The 20,337-nt window shown below is 34.7% G+C and overlaps 1 pseudogene; it reads right to left on the reverse strand.

Moving 5' to 3' along the window:
* Positions 1 to 302: 302 nt before the first annotated feature.
* The window catches only part of LOC115501469, a 40,674-nt pseudogene continuing 20,639 nt past the window's right edge, over positions 303 to 20,337 (reverse strand).

A 20,337-nucleotide genomic window follows, 5' to 3' on the forward strand; every position in this document is an offset into this window, starting at 1 on the left:
AGCTACTGTGGGACACATTAATTCACCCATTAATTTGAAAAATATTGTGCTCTTTCAAAGTATTTCTATAGGGAAAATGGGAGACCAATTGTTAATAAATATACAAATAAATACATTTATTTTACATAACGATTACAACTTTGAAGACCATTTAAATATGGAGATATTATTTGCAGATGCTGGTGGGGTGGGAAGCACTGGGTATGGTTCTCAGAGAAGGTCTTTCTGAGGAGCGAGTGTTACTTCTGAGATCAAAATTATGAGAAATATCCAGATATTTGAACAACTGGAAGATAAGAGGTTCAGACAGAAAGTTTATCCACAGCAAAAAGGCTGTAAGACAAAGAAGAATTCGTGTTGAAAGTAGATGAAGGAGCAATGTGGAGGTAGCAGTGTGAAAGTTGCCCAGGACCACAAAGTGGGGTTCAGAAAAGTAGGCAAAAAAATTCAGTTAATCAAGAGTCATACAGACAGTAGGAAAGTGTTTAAATTTTATTCTCTGTCTGAAACACTGTTCAAAAGGCACACAGATCAAAAAGGGAAATTGCTCTGAAAGGTCCTAGTTGTTTGGACCTACGTAGAAGGTTAGGTAAAATTTTCCTAATAAGAATACTTGAGTTGGTAATTTATGAGAAGCAGTCAATAACAAAGTGAGGTACAAAGTTTTTGTTTTCTGAAAAGGATAAACTAGTAAAAGTTTCAGGCTTTTTGGGCCAAGAAACAAAATTTAGGATGCTTCCACAACAAGGGAGATGACACATTTCCACAGATTTTTATTGGCAAAACCCAAAATATAACAATTGAGTAGACTTTTGTAGTACAGGTCTACTAATGGGAACAATGGAGTTCTGAGTAACATTTTACTTAAGTGGGATTCATAATTTATTTTGCCTGTTACCAAAATTGGTTGTAAATACTTGTATTACCTGTTAATACTCATCTATAATGAGATTTTACATACTTCATCTTTGAAATTTTTTTAACACAGAGATACTGGCAAATATTGATATCGGTCCACAAGCGTATTATTTTAATTGAGCTTATGCAACACTTGGAAAGCATTTAAAGTATTCTATTAGGTTTTTCTCTTGGTATTTGCCTTTTAGCATATCATTATATTGCAGAATAATCACTCCCAAATGAAGGTTACGTGGAAGATTTTCAACTATACAGTTAAATAGATTTTGAAATATGGAAATTTCCTTTAAAGTTAAATAAATTAAAAAAAAAAAGCAATACTGGAACTATAGTTTGAACTCAACAGAAAATATATCTGCTCCAAATTTGTATAGCAATGGAAAATATGCTTCTTTGACTTGTAACAGCAGAAGTGTGTAAGCAACTTGACATTACTTAAATAATTCAAACTTTAGTTGTTGAAATAACATTACAGCAGTAGAAGTTTTGCATATAAGCACTTTCTTGCTTTGTAATTTTCAGATGAATTCATTTAGAAATGTTATCTGCAAAAATCAGCAGCAAGAGCTAATTTCAAAGCCATTCAATGTAGGGGTTGAGGTTGGTTCTTGTTCAAAATAATTTCATACTTGGCTGTTGGCTCAAATAACTACTACAATGAAACTTTATGGCTATTGAGTAAACCATTGTGTGGTAGGTCAGGGTATTCAGCTTCTATTTCTGACAAACATTCATGGAATTCACAACGGTCGTCCATACGAGTGAATGAAATGAAATAAGGATATACACCAATATATACGCAATGGCAGATGAATGCACTAGACCCATGTGGTATTCACAGATAATACCCTAAGATGTATTTTTTTCCTTCGCTAAGAGAGAACCTTAATTTTTTAAAAAGGCAACAATGTATCCAGCTTAAAAAAGAAAACATATCTCTCAGATTCTTTGCAGCTAAGAATAGCCAGGTGACACAGTTATGCCAATGAAATAGAAGTAAAACTCACTGGATAAGGTTTTTTTTTCTTTCCAGCTTTTTTTTTCAATATATGAAATTTATTGTCAAATTGGTTTCCATACAACACCCAGTGCTCATCCCAAAAGGTGCCCTCCTCAATGCCCATCACCAACCCTCCCCTCCTTCCCACCCCCATCAACCCTCAGTTTATTCTCAGTTTTTAAGAGTCCTTTCTTAAATATGACAAAATTGACTGGAATGTACCATTTTGAACTCTTTCAGTTCTGGAACACAGATGTAATGTTGAGATGGAGGAGTCTTGCTAAGACCATGAGGCAACAAACTGCAGACAAAGGAGGGCTGAAAATAATTTTATAAAGAGTCTCAGATTTTTGTAGTAAAAGGGCTTCTCTAAATATCTTGGCCTACTTTCACCCAAAGAAAAAAATGCCTAATTTATTTAGACCATGTTTCATTCAGAGGAGGATAGGGTGGAACTTTCCTCATGAGGAGGCTAGGATAGAATTGACTAAAATTGACACATAGTCTGAATTCGGATTAACTTTCCTACCTACTGTTTCTGCCAACATCATTGTATTTTTGTATCGCAAAATACAGCTTCTGATCAATTAATTCCATTGATAATGTAGGAATCAAAGCTATAGAATTATTTACAAGAAGAAAGACTGTAAGATTTTGTGATCTGTGTAATTATGAAGCCACTGGACTATCTATAGAGAAGAAAAGTTGTCTGTTGGAGACCCAGTTACTGAAATATTTGCAAAGTGGAAGTTCCATAAAGTGTCACAATTCCAGGGGCACCTGGGTGGCTCAGTTGCTGAAACATCCACTTTGTCTCAGTTCATGATCTCACAGTTCAAGCCCGGCGTCAGGCTCCGTGCTGACAGCTGGGAACTTGGAGCCTGCTTAGGATTCTGTGTCTCCCTCTCTCTCTGCCCCTCCCCCATTCACACTCGGTCTCTCTCTGTCTCTCAAAAATAAATAAATGTTAGAAAAAAATTTTTTTAAGTGCCAGAGTTCCAGATAGATGATCGTTGGAGTGATGAACGCTGGTGTGTATTGCCTGTTTTAATGTCACCAGCTTTGCTGTGATATTGTACCATAATTTTGCAAGATGTATCATTGTGGGAAACTGGGTTAAGGGGACATGAGAAATCTGTATGTTATTTCTTAAAACTGAATGTGAGTCTACAATGATCTCAAAGTTTAATTTAATTTTATTTTTTTTTTAATTTTTTTTTTCAACGTTTATTTATTTTTGGGACAGAGAGGGACAGAGCATGAACGGTGGAGGGGCAGAGAGAGAGGGAGACACAGAATCGGAAACAGGCTCCAGGCTCTGAGCCATCAGCCCAAAGCCTGACGCGGGGCTCGAACTCACGGACCGTGAGATCGTGACCTGGCTGAAGTCGGACGCTTAACCGACTGCGCCACCCAGGCGCCCCTCAAAGTTTAATTTTAAAAGGAGGTTTTGAAAAATACTCCTTTAGTGATAATGGGTTTGTCAGAGGCCGGCATACTGGGGTAGATTTGCATGGGTCTTTGACTTTCTTGATACCATAGTACTTGGCCAAGGAAAAGCTTCAAAAACTTTATTTTCACCTTAGTAACAAAAAGAGCAATTTTTATCTTCTCAGACATCAGTTTTCAAAGAATAATGCCTTCCTGATTGAATATTTACTTTCTATTCCAATGTGAATGTTATATATTTATATATGTCCCCCTTTTTATGTGTAGATAGATGTGCTTATCGAACTGTATTATATTTTAAAACATAATTATCTGATTTGAAGAATCGTAAATCATATAATGCAAAATTTACTTAATCTCAGATGTTATAATGTATGCATGTAAATATTAGGAATCATTTACAATATTATTTAACTAATTTCATCTTGATATGCAGAAAACAGATCCTACCTTAAAAAAAATTTTTTTTAGGGGCGCCTGGGTGGCGCAGTCGGTTAAGCGTCGGACTTCAGCCAGGTCACGATCTCGTGGTCCGTGAGTTCGAGCCCCGCGTCAGGCTCTGGGCTGATGGCTCAGAGCCTGGAGCCTGTTTCCGATTCTGTGTCTCCCTCTCTCTCTCTGCCCCTCCCCCGTTCATGCTCTGGCTCTCTCTGTCCCAAAAATAAATAAACGTTGAAAAAAAAAAGTTTAAAAAAAATTTTTTTTAATTAATTTATTTATTTTGAAAGAGAAAGAGTCCATGAGAGGGGCAGAGAGAGGGGGAGAGAAAGAATCCCAAGCAGACTATACACTGTCAGCCCAGAGCCGCACATGGGGCTCAAACTCAGGAACCATGACATCATAACAGGAGCCAAAACCAAGAGTTGGCAGCATAACTGACTGAGCCACTGAGGCACCCCTCAGACCCTACTTTTTAATACTTGATCTCATTGAATTTTGGTTTTCACAGTAACTTTAATGGTCAGGCCCACCCTAAAAAAATATCATATATTTAGACTTTTTCACTATTAATTTTAGGAATTAATGGAACTAAATTAAATTTAGGAATTATATGAACTATTTTACCAAATCTATAGCCATACTTAATTTATTAGGACATATGTGCTCCCTTATTCAATTAAATTTATCAGATTTATAGGGTGTGAAGAATTATTTATTGTTCTGGTGTCAAATGTCGAAGGGTAGATTATGTCACCTTTTCATAAAAAGACTTTGTTAAAACATTAATGATTATAACATTTTATGAAATATACTCATATTTGTTTATTGTATAACCTAGCATGTGAAGGCTTTGCAGAAAACTCAGGGAGCCTGGGTGGCTCAGTCAGTTAAGCATCAGCCTTTGGCTCAGCTCATGATCTCGAAGTTTGTGAGTTCTAGCCCTCCATTGGGCTCCACAGCTCAGAGCCTGGAGCCTGCTTCGGATTCTGTGTCTCCCTCTCTCTCTGCCCCTCCCCTGCTTGCGCTCTTTCTCTCTGTCTCAAAAATAAACATAAAAAATAAAGAAAAATATAATTGCTCTTGTAATGCTTATCAGATAACAATATCACAGATTGTGATTTGGATTCTGATTTATTTATCCTTTAGATCTGCTTACAATGTACTTACAAAGTTTCACTACAATTGATGAAATTGAGCAAATACTTTGCTCACTGGTTTGTTGTCTCATGGAAGTTTTTCTTTCTACCCTCTTTGATTTTTTGCCATTACCAGTCAGGAGAAGAAATGTTGATATAACAGATGAAGGTCAAGAATATAGAGTAGCCTATCTACTCATCTGCATCTATCTAGTTTTATGACTGCTTGACTCTTTTTTTTTTTTTTTTGCTAGCATCTGGAATGTTAAGCACTTGAACTATTTCTTGCTAGAATATCATACCTTCCTTCATCACGTAGAGATGGAAAATCTAAGGCAAATATTGTTCTGGTCCAGATGAACATATAAATCTATTTTCTTTTTCCAGACTTACACTTTTCTTTGGTTTTATTTTTCTTCAACATGAAATCTTAATATTTTGAGGCAGAGATTCAGTTACAGGCCTAAAAGGATATTATTACAAAAATTCTAGATCATATACCTTCATACTCAAGCAAGAGAAGTCTTGACATCACATTGCCAATGAACCGGAAAATACTAAGTTTGTCTATGTATCTCTTTCATTCGTCTATGATCACCTATCATAGTTTCTAAGGAATAGCTGTCCCAGTGCCTATTCCAGAATAGTAAAATCACTTAGTTACAGTCATATACACATGAAATATGAAAATAATAATATAGGAAAAATGGACATACTGTCAAAGAATAAGGCAAACTCTGCTACACAGAACGTTGAGTCTAATACAAATCCAAGAAAGATAGATCATGTTGAAGGAGAAAATTGCTGTGTTGCTCACTGAGGGGGAATGATCAGGAGTTTTAAGGTGGAGTTTGTGATGGTTATGCTCTTTATGGATTTAAAGTTGACTTCTGCATTGACCAAAGTGAATCCATAGATTTGCACATGGGAGATTAAAACTATTTGTTTTACTTGTTTACTGAACAGGGATACTTGTATATAAGCTTCAGCTAGTGAGAGAATGAGTTGTAATGAAAACCAGCAGTCAGGTTTCATATCTCTTAGCAAATTCAGTTAGTGAAAAACATTCCTTTTAAAATAGATGTCAGTTACTTCACTGGATATAATCTGTCAAACAAGCACATTTCTGAATACATGTTCAAATTTAGATCAGACATTGACCTCCATAATTATTCAGATATTTTAAAGCTGTAATTCCAAATAGTTCCAAATACTCCAAGGAATATTTTATTTTAGCATCATGAAGTCCCTCCAGTATTAATGACCATACCAACATCTTGTGTTTCAAACTGCAATATACAGATATGGATTAAAAGTAATTTATTAAGATACATAATCCCCATATAAATTAGGTATTTCTTCTAGCTTCATATATTTCCTCTTATATTCAATAAAATTGCCATGATAGAATATTATGTTTAGAAATGCAACAACATCCACATAGTCATTAAAATTATTTTATTGAAACCATCTTAAGCAATTCCGAAACAACAGCTAATTGTCTATGTAATTAATGTCCTTAATGAATCTACTTAGTCTTTAATTTCCAATAATGAATAACAAATTTTCAAACATTTGCTCATAATGAAAGTTATTCCCTTGAGTTTATGGCTTCATGATGAAGGTAGCTAAATCTTTTTAATTCATCCTCTGAGGAAAATAAGTAGTAAATCTCTGGGGAGACTCACCTGCTAATATGAATTACTTGTATTGACACAATTCCATTTCTTGGCACTATTGTTCTGTAAATTCTCCTTTGTGATTTTTATTATCATGAAAAAGTATTCATTGTAAGTCAATAGCCATGCTGAAAACTAAGCTAAATAGAAGGTCAATAAATACCTAAATTTGATGCAATGTTAAATGTCACTTATTTTATGCTGGTGAATATACTATATCATGTATTTATTTTGCTTTTATTTTTACAAGATGCAATTTTCCCATTCAGGCTAGATAATTTTAAAAACTTCTGTTCAGGGGCGCCTGGGTGGCGCAGTCGGTTAAGCGTCCGACTTCAGCCAGGTCACGATCTAGCGGTCCGGGAGTTCGAGCCCCGCATCAGGCTCTGGGCTGATGGCTCAGAGCCTGGAGCCTGTTTCGGATTCTGTGTCTCCCTCTCTCTCTGCCCCTCCCCCATTCATGCTCTGTCTCTCTCTGTCCCAAAAATAAATAAACGTTGAAAAAAAAAAAAACAAAACAAAACTTCTGTTCAACTACAGAAACTATGTTTGAATTATAGTTCTTGATAGTATGAAGAAACAAGGGGCTTGTATCCCTAACATGCATACTGTAGTGCAGAACATACTATATTTTCTCACTTCAAAAATCAAACAGTTAATAAAGCAGTAATCTTCTTGAAATAACCAATAATTCCATTCATGCATTTGAAAAGTCTGGAAGTTGTAATACCAAACTACTTATTGCAGGTCAATTAGTTCAACAATCCATATGAAAATTTTGAGTAATACTTAAAAAAATCTGAGACTTGGCAAAATGGGATGTATGTGCTCTATAAGTTGTTTTCATAAAATTACTTTCCAGGTTTCTTATTTGCAAACTATAGATATACTATTTCCTACAGTTCTCTTGGTGAGATTGTGCTGACAGACAGAAGAGCTCGTTCCATAGCGGCCAGTTAGACTAGAGAACGTTAGAGAATCAGAGTCTAGGTAGGAAGTCAAAACTAACAACCTTGAGTTTATTGCTTTATGAGTCTATAGGAGATGATATAAATAGTAATTGAAAGCATATGGGTATATATATTAGTAGATAAATTGATGGATTTCTTTCAAAATAATTTAACTATTTTCTTTTTTTTTTTATTTTTTTTTCAACGTTTTTTATTTATTTTTGGGACAGAGAGAGACAGAGCATGAACGGGGGAGGGGCAGAGAGAGAGGGAGACACAGAATCGGAAACAGGCTCCAGGCTCTGAGCCATCAGCCCAGAGCCTGACGCGGGGCTCGAACTCACGGACCGCGAGATCGTGACCTGGCTGATGTCGGACGCTTAACCGACTGCGCCACCCAGGCGCCCCAATTTAACTATTTTCAATGTGATTAACCAATTGAGAAAAAAAATATTTTTACGTATAAGTTGTATAATCAAAGTAATTTATAACTTCAAGCCAACCTAATAGATTTTAAGATACTAAGGGTGTTAAAATTTTTGTTCATTCAGAAGTGTTTTAGAGAAAAAGCCTTACAGTCTTAGACTAGGAGATCTGAAAAAGATTTGACTCCTACCCATGGAAGGCTCATTGGATATTTAGAGTAACGTGGCACCATTGAAGTCAGTATCATAAAAGTTTCTAACATGTGCACAGAGATGATTAACTGCAGGACTGAGCCAGAAAGTAACTAAATTCTGTGGACTGAGATTGCCACTTAGATGTGATCATAATAGACTTTGTTTAAGACATCTAATGAGCAAAGAAACCAGTTTCCAGAGGAATAAAGATTAAATGTTGGCACGTAGAAATAGACAAGCAGCTAGGGAGAGAAATGAGATGGAGATAAAGAAAGAAAAGTTTGACAGTGACTTTACAGCTCAGAATGGACTATTACCTTCTATCTCCAAGGGATCCCTCTTTATTCTTTTATATAAATCCACATATTTATTTCCATATTAATGATTATATGTCTGTGTCTTTGTAAACTAATAATTCCTTTTTAAAAGAATTTTCCTGGGGCACCTGGGTGGCTCAGTTGGTTGAGTGTCCCAACTTCAGCTCAGGTCATGATCTTGAGGTTCGTGAGTTCAAACTCCAGATTGGGCTCGCTGGTGTCAGTGTGGAGCCTGCTTGGGTTTCTCTGCCCTTCCCTGACTTGTGCTCTTTCAAAGAAAAACATTAAACAAAACAAAACAAAAATAATTTTCCTATGAATATTAGATACATTATTGGGTTTTGCTCTGCATTTCTCACTTCTATCAGTCTCTCTTCCTTTCTCTCTCTCTCTGAAATTACCAAATACTATCTAGATTTATTGAGCAGTACCAAGGTTTTACCTTGTTAACATAGTTAAAAATCAGAGTTCTATATTCTCGTTTGCATGGTGTAATAAATAAAAGTAGATATGAATTCCAATATTGAATATCATTTAACTTACCTTTTTTAATAGTTTACAATTTTGATATTTAGAATTTGTTTAGAATTGGGGACACGGATGTGAGAAGGATCCTTTCAAAATCTATTTCTACTTTTATTTATTAGTAATTACTGGGATTTGAATTAATCCAAAAGTATAAAATATGATATAGATTTCACATGAACAAATTAAAAGATATGGCCAACTTTACCATGTTTTTTCAACGTTTTTTTTTTTTTTTTTATTTTATTTTTGGGACAGAGAGAGACAGAGCATGAACGGGGGAGGGGCAGAGAGAGAGGGAGACACAGAATCGGAAACAGGCTCCAGGCTCTGAGCCATCAGCCCAGAGCCTGACGCGGGGCTCGAACTCACGGACCGCGAGATCGTGACCTGGCTGAAGTCGGACGCTCAACCGACTGCGCCACCCAGGTGCCCCCTTTACCATGTTTTTTAATGCTGCTTGAAAATTTGAAAGTGAAACAAATGGTGAAATACATATTTACAAATGTGGATATCATGTATGTGAATATTTCACTTTGGACTCTGGATATTGGTTCCATTAAACTTTTATTGTGGTCAAACCAAAGTTACAATCTGAGAAAGACTACTGGGTGTGTAGGGAGTTTGTCTAGAAGAATCTGTAGAGTCCACATGCTATCATTTTATTCAGAGTCTTTGCTTCTGGAAATAAAAACCCTTAACTTCAGTTTCTAATGTGCTATAGAATTCCCATGAGAACATTACAAAAATAAATTAACCTTTGCTAATTTTCTTTTTTTCCATCATAAGTTGGATAGCATGCACACAGGAAGAAACTGATTCCAAACAAAACACTTAGACTATCTCTATAGTGTTTTTAGAAACCTTTTTTAACAATTGGAACTAAAATTAATGAAGAACTTTCTCTTTCTTTCTAAGAAGATTCTCTCCTTCCTAAATTGGTAATTTTTATTCAGATGATATTGCATTTTGATTTTTTTCTACTTTCCCCAAAATGGAGATTGATTTTTGTTTGGCTGAAAAAATAGCATATGATGCTAAAGTATAACCTTAACTTGTTATTTTGATATGAAGAATACCTTATGTTGCATAAGAGCTATTTTTGTTGTTCCATCTATTCAGAGACAATTTTCGTTAGTAGTAAAAATAGCTCAGGATAAACCAAGTACAAAACGTAGTTTTTTTTTTTCCCCCTAAAATTTAAAGTCCTTATTAAGAAGGAAAAAAAAAAAGACAAAAGGTTGTTATTGAAATCTTAGGTACATACTTATGTTTATACTAATGTCCTTTAATTACAAGGTGCCTCAAATTATACAAAAAGACATTTATTTTCAAAGGACATGATAAGGTAAAAGAAGGAAAAGAACGTCTTAGATTTATTTAGCATAGTCACAGCATTCATTTCATTCATTTATTCCCATTCATCCAGTCATTCAGTCAAATTTTCATTGAATAACTATCATGTTTCAGGAAATGTGGTAAATGCTGGAGATATAGTACCATGAAATAACCAGCCCTCATAAACAGACCAGACTTTCAAGTTAGTACTTGATTGAGGATTCTGAAAACAAGAAGAGGATAAGGGGGAACAAGTAACTTACTGTCCTATGTATTCATTGGCAGGCATGGGGGCTACATAACTTTTCACTGATGATGCCTCTGTGATGACAACAAAAACATGCCAAGACTAAGCTAAGGACATTTGTGCTATAGACAGAAGTGGGAATGCTGGGTCCTAGATGACAAAAAAGGATGTTTTGGGGAATTATGTACTTACTGCAAAAATAGAAGACATGTTTTTTAAAATATTCAGTTTTATACAATAGAAATTCAAGAGTCAAGAGTTAAAAAGTAAGACCTATAACACTAGAAACTACTGATAATGTTATTTAGAAACTTTCAAACACACGTTAAACCGCATTTAAAACACCATCAAAACTATGTTTTTAAAGAGTTTTATCAGTGATGGATTTCAAATTCAGATATAGATAATGCTACATAAGATAAATATTTCAAAGGCCATATTTTATTTCCCTCCCTTCCCCTCTACTGCCCTCCCTCCTCTCCCCTCGCCTCCCCTCCCCTTCCATTCCCATCCTATCCTATTGTAATTTTGAGAGCTCAGCTAATCTTTCCATGCCATCACAATAGACATACAGCTTGATTCTGAAACAGTAGTCAGACATTACTTCAGTAGTCATGGATGCTAGAATTTTATGAATAATGAAAACAAATCTGACTTTTATAATCTTAGGATATCTTAATGGATTTTGGTATCTTGCATTAACTTTTGAGTAGGATGTGTCAGGTTTCAATATCAGATAAAAAGAATACTGTTTGATAAATGCTATGAAAAAAGTTCCCCTTTCTTTTTCAAGTAATTGTTTAATTTCCTTCCAAGGTTTCATAGCCTCACCATGACAATCCACAGCCAAAAATAAGTGGCCAGGGCATCACCAAAAAACAGTATAAAAATGAGCTTGTCTATTGGGACATGATTAAAGTTTCAACAAGGGTATCTTATTTTGTTGAAAGTCATTGACACTTAGTGACATGTGACATAATGATATGCTCCCAAATAGTGTAAAAGTTGCCAGATAAGTCTGGGTAATTGTAACATCTTGTAGCCATGATATATGCTCTACTCCAAGTCTATTATAATTGGGAAATACTATCAAGAAGGAGGTAAGCTTTGCACAGTGGCAGTAGCGTAGCCAAAGTGGTTTATCCAAGGTGAGATTATTGCTAAAAGAAAGAGGTAATATATTGTGAACTGTGTGCACTGAGATCTAATTCTTAATTTTGAGGAATTGAATTCACATTACCATTATGAAATTTTGATAATTAAACAAAGTAATTTACTTATAAGTAAACTGCAAATGAAATAAATTGAATGCCAGCATTAAAACTGTATCAAATATTATTAAATGTACAGTTGGGAGAATATTTGTATTTAAAATAACCACATAAATTTTGTTCACAATTTTATATTTTGTAGTATAACTCATTACATTTGTTTTGGAATTCAGTAGTTTGACTCACATTTATGTGTGCTTCATTATTTTAAGAGGCAATTCTTGAAACATTTTTATGGAAATCAAGTTTTATATACTAAATAATATTAAAACAATTATATATTAGGATAAAACAGCATATGTTATTTTTCTTTTATAAAGCAACATATTCTTTCATTTCAGTATCAAAAATCCCTGAGAATAGAGTGAAATAGCATTCTTTAAAAAGTAGAATATAACCCCTTAGTGTTGAGTGGAATCTAAGTATTTTAGATTAGATTTACAACTGTAAGAATGTTTTTTCTTATATATCATCCATTTCTGTAAATTAACAGGCTTTCTTAATTTAGAAATTATGACATCCTTTTAATTGTGTTTTGTTATACAATACTTCTACAAATTCAATGCAATATAGAATGAGTGGAAATTAATATGGAGAAAAATACATCTTAGTTACAGATTCTGCCAATGATAGCTTAGAGGGTCAAATACTGATAAAAGACATATATTACTAAAAAAAAAAATCAACTGCTTTATCCAATCTGCCTGAACTAATATTCATATGGTCTTCATTTCTCTCAAAGGGTTATTAACATTTTAAATGATTGTAGATTTAATTTTAACAGGAGAGCAGTGTGTAATTAAAATTTAAAATGCATTATTAATTCTAATTAGGTTTGTGGTGATCTTTATTTTATAGACGATAATGCCATTTTAAAAGACACTGCTTCCAAATATAAATAAAGCAAGCGTTTCAGACATATTGTAAAGTCTATCTATATAGACTGTATCATCTGTATCATCTGTATCATCTGTATCTGTCTGTCTCATCTGTCTGTATCATCTGTCTGTATCATCTGTCTTCAAGGAAGACACCTATCTGTATCATCTGTCTTCAAGGAAGAGGAGATATGTTTTAAACACAAAGCACAGCAGATAAAGTAGGAGTGTGATACTAACTCATTTGTAATCAGAAGACTAGACCAAATATTAACTTAGAAAAAGAGATTGACTCTTCCGAAGCAAAACTTTTTTTTAAAGGTCAAGTAGAGTGGTCACTTTCATGAGAGCTCTTTCTCTCTCTTTTTTTAAATTTTTATTTTTTAAAAACATTTATTTTTGAGAGAGGGAGACAGAGCACCAGCGGGAAAGGGGTAGAGAGCAAGGGAGAAACAGTAGCCAAAGCAGGTTCTAGGCTCTGAGCTGTCAGCACAGAGCCCAATGCAAGCCTTGAACCCATGAACCATGACACCGTGACCTGGTTTGCTTAAAAGCAAACTTTTAATAAAAACTAGAACATAGATATTTAGTTTTGCCCTAAAGGCACTATTGCCCACATCTCATTTATATTAAGTGATTACTAAAAATTGCATATAATATGCATAAATAAGCAATTTCATACACCATTAATATATCCTTATGCAAAATATTATGATTTTATACATTTATTATTTTAAAATGAGTACTTTTTAGACACTTTGAGATTTTATTACCAGAGATTAAAATGCTTTATTCTTTCTGGATTTACACAAAAATCATAAATATCATTATCAGTTCACATGATCCATAATTTATAATCCGTCTGTACTTTAAACTCTCAAAATTTCTTGTTTATTTGAAGATTGTTATTTAATTAAAGAAAATCTTCATTGTATTCTTTTAGAGACCATATTGGTAAACATTCTGAAATTTTTCACTATGAAAGAATTTTCCTTGGTTATCATATCATCCACTACATTAAGTAATATTTGGTGTGTTTTTTTTTCCTCAAGCATAGGAAAATATATTGATTTATTCACATAAAGATAGTTATCCTGCATCTCATCTAATTTTCATGTGAGCATAACTCCATTTTTGAGCCAGTGTCTACATTAAATGCAGGACTTAAAACATCAGAAGAAAACACTCATGCCCAATACTTCTCAGTTCTTAGTGTGAATTAAAAATAATTATGTAGACAGCAAACTACTCTTACTCTTTTTTTTGGAGGGGGTGTTAAGAAACAAAACAGGTAAACATAAGGGAAGGGGGAAAAAAAAGGAAAGCAAAACCGTAAGAGACTCTTATAGAAAACAAACTGAGGGTTGCTGGAGGGGGAGGTGGGCAGGGAATGGGCTAAATGGGTGATGGGCATTAAGGAGGGCTCTTGTGATGAGTGCTAGGTGTTTTATGTAAGTGATGAATCACTAAATTCTACTCCTGAAATCAATATTACACTATATATTAACCAACTAGAATTTAAATAAAAATTTGAAAACAAGATACATTCTGAGTACTCATGTATGATGCAATGTGAAACATAAATCTGTTACTAATAAAAGGGACTGAATGATCATTTTCTCATAAAAAAATACTTTTAAATTGGAAAATGCACTTGTTTTGGAAAATGTTACTGATTCTTTCCATCAAACTTGATGTGGCTTCCTTCCTCACTTTGCTCAGTTCTGTTTTCAAATACTTCTATTTCAGTGAGAACTTTTCTCTCCCTTGCACATAAAATATCCTTGTCCCATCACTTAACACTTCCTTAATATACTTCATCTTTAATTCTTAGAAATTTTAATTGTCTCACAATTCCTTCCATACTTATTTGTTCCTAGGAACTTTTTCTCTTACTGATAGGAATGTAAACTCCGTAAAATAAAGACTATGTGCCTAGTCTGCATCTCTCTCCCTACTTAAATGATTAGTTGGCACATAGCAAACAATCAGCTCACATATGTGAATGCATAAATAGTTGAAGTGAATGTAGATGAATGTAAGCACTTTCTCATAAAATTTTAATCCAATGACAGTAGTTTCAGTAATCCTTTGCATTTTAGCATCTTTAGTATAATTTTCCCAGGAGAAATTGACAAGCTGAATGTTAGGCACGTTTAATATGACCTTCAAGAGTAACATCTGATTGGCAATATCTACTATCATTTGGATGTATGAGTATGAATAAAAGGAATGGCGTCTATGCCAGTGAGACTGATTTGGAAATTACTATACTAGAAAGGTTAATTGAAACTAAAGGAGTTGAGGGGCACCTGGGTGGCTCAGTCGGCTAAGCATCTAACTCTTGATTTTAGCTCAGGTCATGATCTGATGGCTGGTGGTATCCAGCCTTATGTCAGACTCTGCGTTGACAACATGGGGATTATTTCTCTCTCTCTCCCTCTCTTTCTGCCCACCCCCTCAAAATAAATAAAAACAAAAAACAAAAGAAACTAAAGGAATTGGTATGACTGCCAGGGAGATTATATAAAATAAGAAGAAAGAATATAGACAATGTTAAAGAACACCAATATGTGTGTTGTTGACAGAAGAGAGGAGAATGAGGGGTTGATTCATCCTGTCCATGGAATTTTCTGCAGGATGGGAGCTCCCCACACTTTCTGCTGCTAGGAGCCAAAAGGTAGCCACCATGCCTTTCTTGTTCCTCTACTATCAAATCCAGAGACTTAAATGCTTCTTCTGCCAATGAGAAGAAATAACGAAGTTGAAAAACTATTAGGGGTTATTATTATGTAAATCAAAGAGGGAGACTTTTTCAGGAAGAAAGGGTGATCAAATATTGTGGAGAAATGGCAAAGTCAGAAAATTGTTTCTTGATTGTTAAAATACTAATTGGTTAAAATTAGGACATGGGCCATTTTTCGTTTATGTCATTTTTTTCCCAAGTTGGTCCTGTTGGTGTGAGTGTATGTTATGTATCTCTTTCATGCATGTTCTCTTTAAATCATTTCTCTTACCAATGAGCTGGCTGATACCAGTTCTGGTGAAAACAAACCCAAAACCCATGATCCTCCTGTGCCCTCCTTTTTATAATAATTTCAGTTATTTTGCCTTTTCTGGGTTTAGACATTTACAGAAATTCTGAAGGGCTAGAGGAAAAGTTACGTTAAGTAGAAGGAAGAGTATATCTATTTTGCTAGATTTAATTGTACCTTGAACTTGCTAAATTCTTCCCTCCTTTTATTTCACTTCCAGCCCTCATAAGACTTTCTCCTGTGCAGACACTAAGGTCCACTTTCCTTTTGCCCTGGGAGTACAATCCTGTTCCTAAATTCCAACTGCTTCACTATTGCATACAGTGAGCAGACCAGCCTGTTTCTTTTCCCATTCTCCCTCATTCAATTCTGTTAAACAAAGAGTTTATTTTCATGTTAGGTATTGTCTAATGTTATGTGGGTTTTTTGTTTGTTTGTTTGTTTAGTTCAAATTCATCTGAATCATGAGAGACCTGATGTGGGTCCAACACAGAAGACTGAGTTCACAGCATACTACCTGGAAACAGTATTAAAATAATTTCAATATTTAAGAAAAATATGAATTTATTTTATAGCAGACTTCTCTCTCCTCATTCTGTAAATGAAAAATGTACTGTCATTTGGCTTCATCATTTTCCTCCCTCTCCTCTTTCCCTCCTCTCCTCACCATGAATGCTTCCCTTTATTATATACACTTGTGCTTAAATATTCCTAGGACAAAGAAATCTTTCTAAAATAACAAAAAGAAAATATGTTTGGAGGCAAGCTGCTGTGATAATACCAGTCGAGAGCATAGGTACTAATGACCATTATAACACCAGTGGAATCCACAAACCCAAAAGACATCAATAATCTTTATTTACAATGTGCACTAATTGCAGAGTATATTTGAAAAGCACAGAGCATGTTAAATTCTGCTTGGGTGTCAGCTAGAATATGAGAGATACTACTGGTCATTTGGAGTAATAGAGGAAGCAGAGGGCACGAGGATACAGAATAACCTGGATACCAGTCCTCAAAATACTCTCTGGGGAATCTCAGTGTTGTTTGTATGACATTTAAGTAAGGCTTGCATTTCCACAGAAAGTGGATCAAAGAGTGAACAAATATCTTTTTTGTCAGCAATTGTTCTTATTGACCTAAGAATGGTATACTCTTAGACAGCTTTGTTACATCTAAATCAGTTAGAGTGTTGGATGTGTTGGGATAGGGGCCAATTTAATTTAGAGGTAAATACAACCATTTATATAAGCTGCTTACACACACACACAAAGATTTTCTTCGTGATATTTATCTTTCTTAAGTTTCATACTTTTATAACATTATTATTTTTTCCACTTGCAGGTATGAGAACCACTGTTTAGGTTAATAACCTTTTTTTTTTCTGTTACCAAAATTACTAAAAAATTCTGTTTTAATAAAATTTTTAAACCAGAAAATATATGTAATATATATACAAATAAACAAATATATCCCAAAATATAAACAAGTAAACAAACGATAGATGTTACTGTAGAGCACAATGAAATAAATCTTAAGAAGTTCCCAAGGGGCGCCTGGGTGGCTCATTTGGTTGAGCATCCGACTTCCGCTCAGATCTCTCAGTTTGTGAGTTCGAGCCCACATTGGGCTCTGTGCTGACAGCTCAGAGCCTGGAGCCTGCTTCAGATTGTGTCTCCCCCTCTCTCTGCCCCTCCCATGCTCATGCTCTGTTTCTGTCTGTCTCTCAATAATAAATAAACGTTAAAAAAAATTAAAAAAAAAAAAGAAAGAAAGAAAGTAAAAAGAAGTTCCCAGAAAGCAGGTGCCAGGATGACTCAGTCCCCTCAGGTCAGGATCTCACGACTTGACTTGGTTCCTGCATTTGAGCCACATTGGGCTGTGCACTGTTAGTGCAGAGCCTGCTTCAGATCCTCAGTCCCTCCCTCTCTCCCCTGCTCATGCTCTCTGTCTCTCAAAAATAAATAAAACATTTAAAAAAGAAGTCTCCCTGCACCAAAAAAAAAAAAAAAAAAAAATCCCAGAAAGCATGTGACATACAGTGCACATTGAGATCAGTAAAGGGCATGTTGTTGCATAGTTGGCAATGTCTTTTTTTTTTTTTAAAGTTTATTTATTTTGAGCGAGTCAGAGAAAGCATGAGTTGCGGAGGGTAAGAGAGAGAATCCCAAGCAGGCTCCTTTCTGTCATGTCAGAGCCCAACATGGGGCTTGAACCCATGAACTGTGAGATCATGACTTGAGCCAAAACCAAGAGTCCCCTGCTTAACTGACGGAGCCATCCAGGCACCCGCATAGTTCACAATGTCTAAACAAGCTATCATGCTCACAGTAGTCATAAGAGTTAACTCTGAATGTTGAACCAAAATAAAACATATTCTCCTCACAAATATTGTGGCATATATGTATATTTTTCATTGATCTGGTTGATATTTTTTGATAGTGACTGAGCCATCCAGGCACCCCAATAGAGACATATTTAACAAGACATTTGTAGACTCTGAATATGTGCATAATGGAGGAAGTGGGTGTTATACTAGAATGTATAGAAAGGGCACCTAACATAATTTGGGGGCTTGGGAATTTATTCCCAGTATATATAATATCTACCTTGATCATGAAATGTACATCATAGTTTGTCGGGTGATGACTAAATGAAGTTCGGGAGGACCAAATCTGATATGAAAAAAGTGGAAGCAAGAGAGCGGATTAAGGTCAGGCAATTTAAAAAATGTTGTCATGGCCAATAAAATGAGACAATAATGTCCCTTCTGGAAGCACAGGAGGGACCACATGTATTTTAAAGCATAATACAGAAAAAATACTCATTAGAACAATAGAATTTCAAGACATAAGAATCATGAACTGTTGAGAATTTTAGATAGTTATATCTAATTTTCATAGCATATTCACGCATTCAGAATGTTTCATGTCAGTGTAACAAACTCCATTCTTATTATAAAAAGGATTTTCAATGTCAAAGAACGTTCTCCTGATGAAGTTGATAAAGGTGAGCAAAAGTTTTGCAGTTAATCTAAGCCTACTTTTATAAAAAAAAAGTCAATGTATAGTCATAATCTGTAGTCTTTATTAATTAGCTATACTTTTTATATAGCAACATTTTCACAGATTATAAATTAACTGTACACATTGAATTAAGTTCTTTGCAGAAATGAGGTACACTTTTTTTTTAATGAGTCATGAAGATATTTTCAGGTCACTTGTAGATGTGTGGTTTGTTTTTAGTTTGCAATTGGGATGACAAAGCTAAGATTTTGATTTTAAATGTTTTAGAAACTACTCATTTTATATTTTTATATTTTTATAATCTTCCAAATGTTCTTATTATAAATGGTGAACTGGACAAGTGTTTTAAGTCTGCTTTTGCTAACCCTACCAAAATGATACATTAATCTTGCAAAGGCTTTTATCGCAAGGAGATGAAAGCATTAAAAAACTGAGGTAGAGGAAAAAAAATGTTGAACCCAATGAGAGAGTGAGAGTCCTGAAAATCAACTATTTTTCCCCTCAGGAACTTTTAGTGGTTCCATGATTATAAGAACCAAATACCTTGAAAGGGGAGTGTTAAAATAGCCTCAAACCAATGGATTGTTGAAATCTTTTAAAGAAGCCCCTAGATTCTCTAGGCATCTTACATTGATTGCTCAGGGAAAAGACTGGATGTTTCTTTTCTGGAGAAGCTGAAAACATGGAAGTTGTGGACTACATTCATATATATTGCAGTATTGTGTTTGCTTTTTGTCATTCAATTTTGTTTACTGGGTTGAGGGTGTTTTTTTTCTTTAAGTTGGGGAGTCTGACTTGACCTTTTTCTTTATAGTTTTTGAGTCATCATCATGGATAAATTATTATTTATCCATTTATCTATCAAAATACACAGGTTGTTTCTAAATCGTGCATATTATAAATAATGCGCAATGAACATGAGGGTACAGATTTCTCTTAGAGGTAGCAATTTAATTTCCTTTGAACATATACCCAGAAATTAGATTCCTGGATCATATGCTAATCTATTTTTAAATTTTTGAAGAACTTCCCACTGTTTTTCATAGTGCCTGTACCAATTTACATTTGCACTAACAGTGTACAAGAGTTTCCCTTTCTCTATACCCTTGTCAACATTTGTTATATCTTGTATTTTACATAATAGCCATCTAATAGACATAAGTTGTTGGTTTATTATTGTTTTGATTTGCACTACCTTGATGATTAGTGAAATGGAGTATCTTTTCATATACCTATATGTTGGCCATTTTATATGCCTTCTTTGGAAAATGTGTATTGAGGCCCTTTGCCCATTAAAATCAGCACTATTTATTGTATTTTTTTTTTTTTAGAGAGAGAGAAAGAGAGCATGAGTGACAGGGAGGGGCAGAGAGAGAGAGAGAGAGAGAGAGATTGATTGAGAATCTTAAGCAGGCTCCATGCTCAGCACTGATGTGGGACTTAGTCCCACAACCCTGGGATCATGACCTAAGCCGAAATCAAGAGTTGGAAACTCAACCAACTGAGC

This window comes from Lynx canadensis, chromosome A1, assembly GCF_007474595.2.
Source record: "Lynx canadensis isolate LIC74 chromosome A1, mLynCan4.pri.v2, whole genome shotgun sequence".
NCBI lineage: Eukaryota > Metazoa > Chordata > Mammalia > Carnivora > Felidae > Lynx > Lynx canadensis.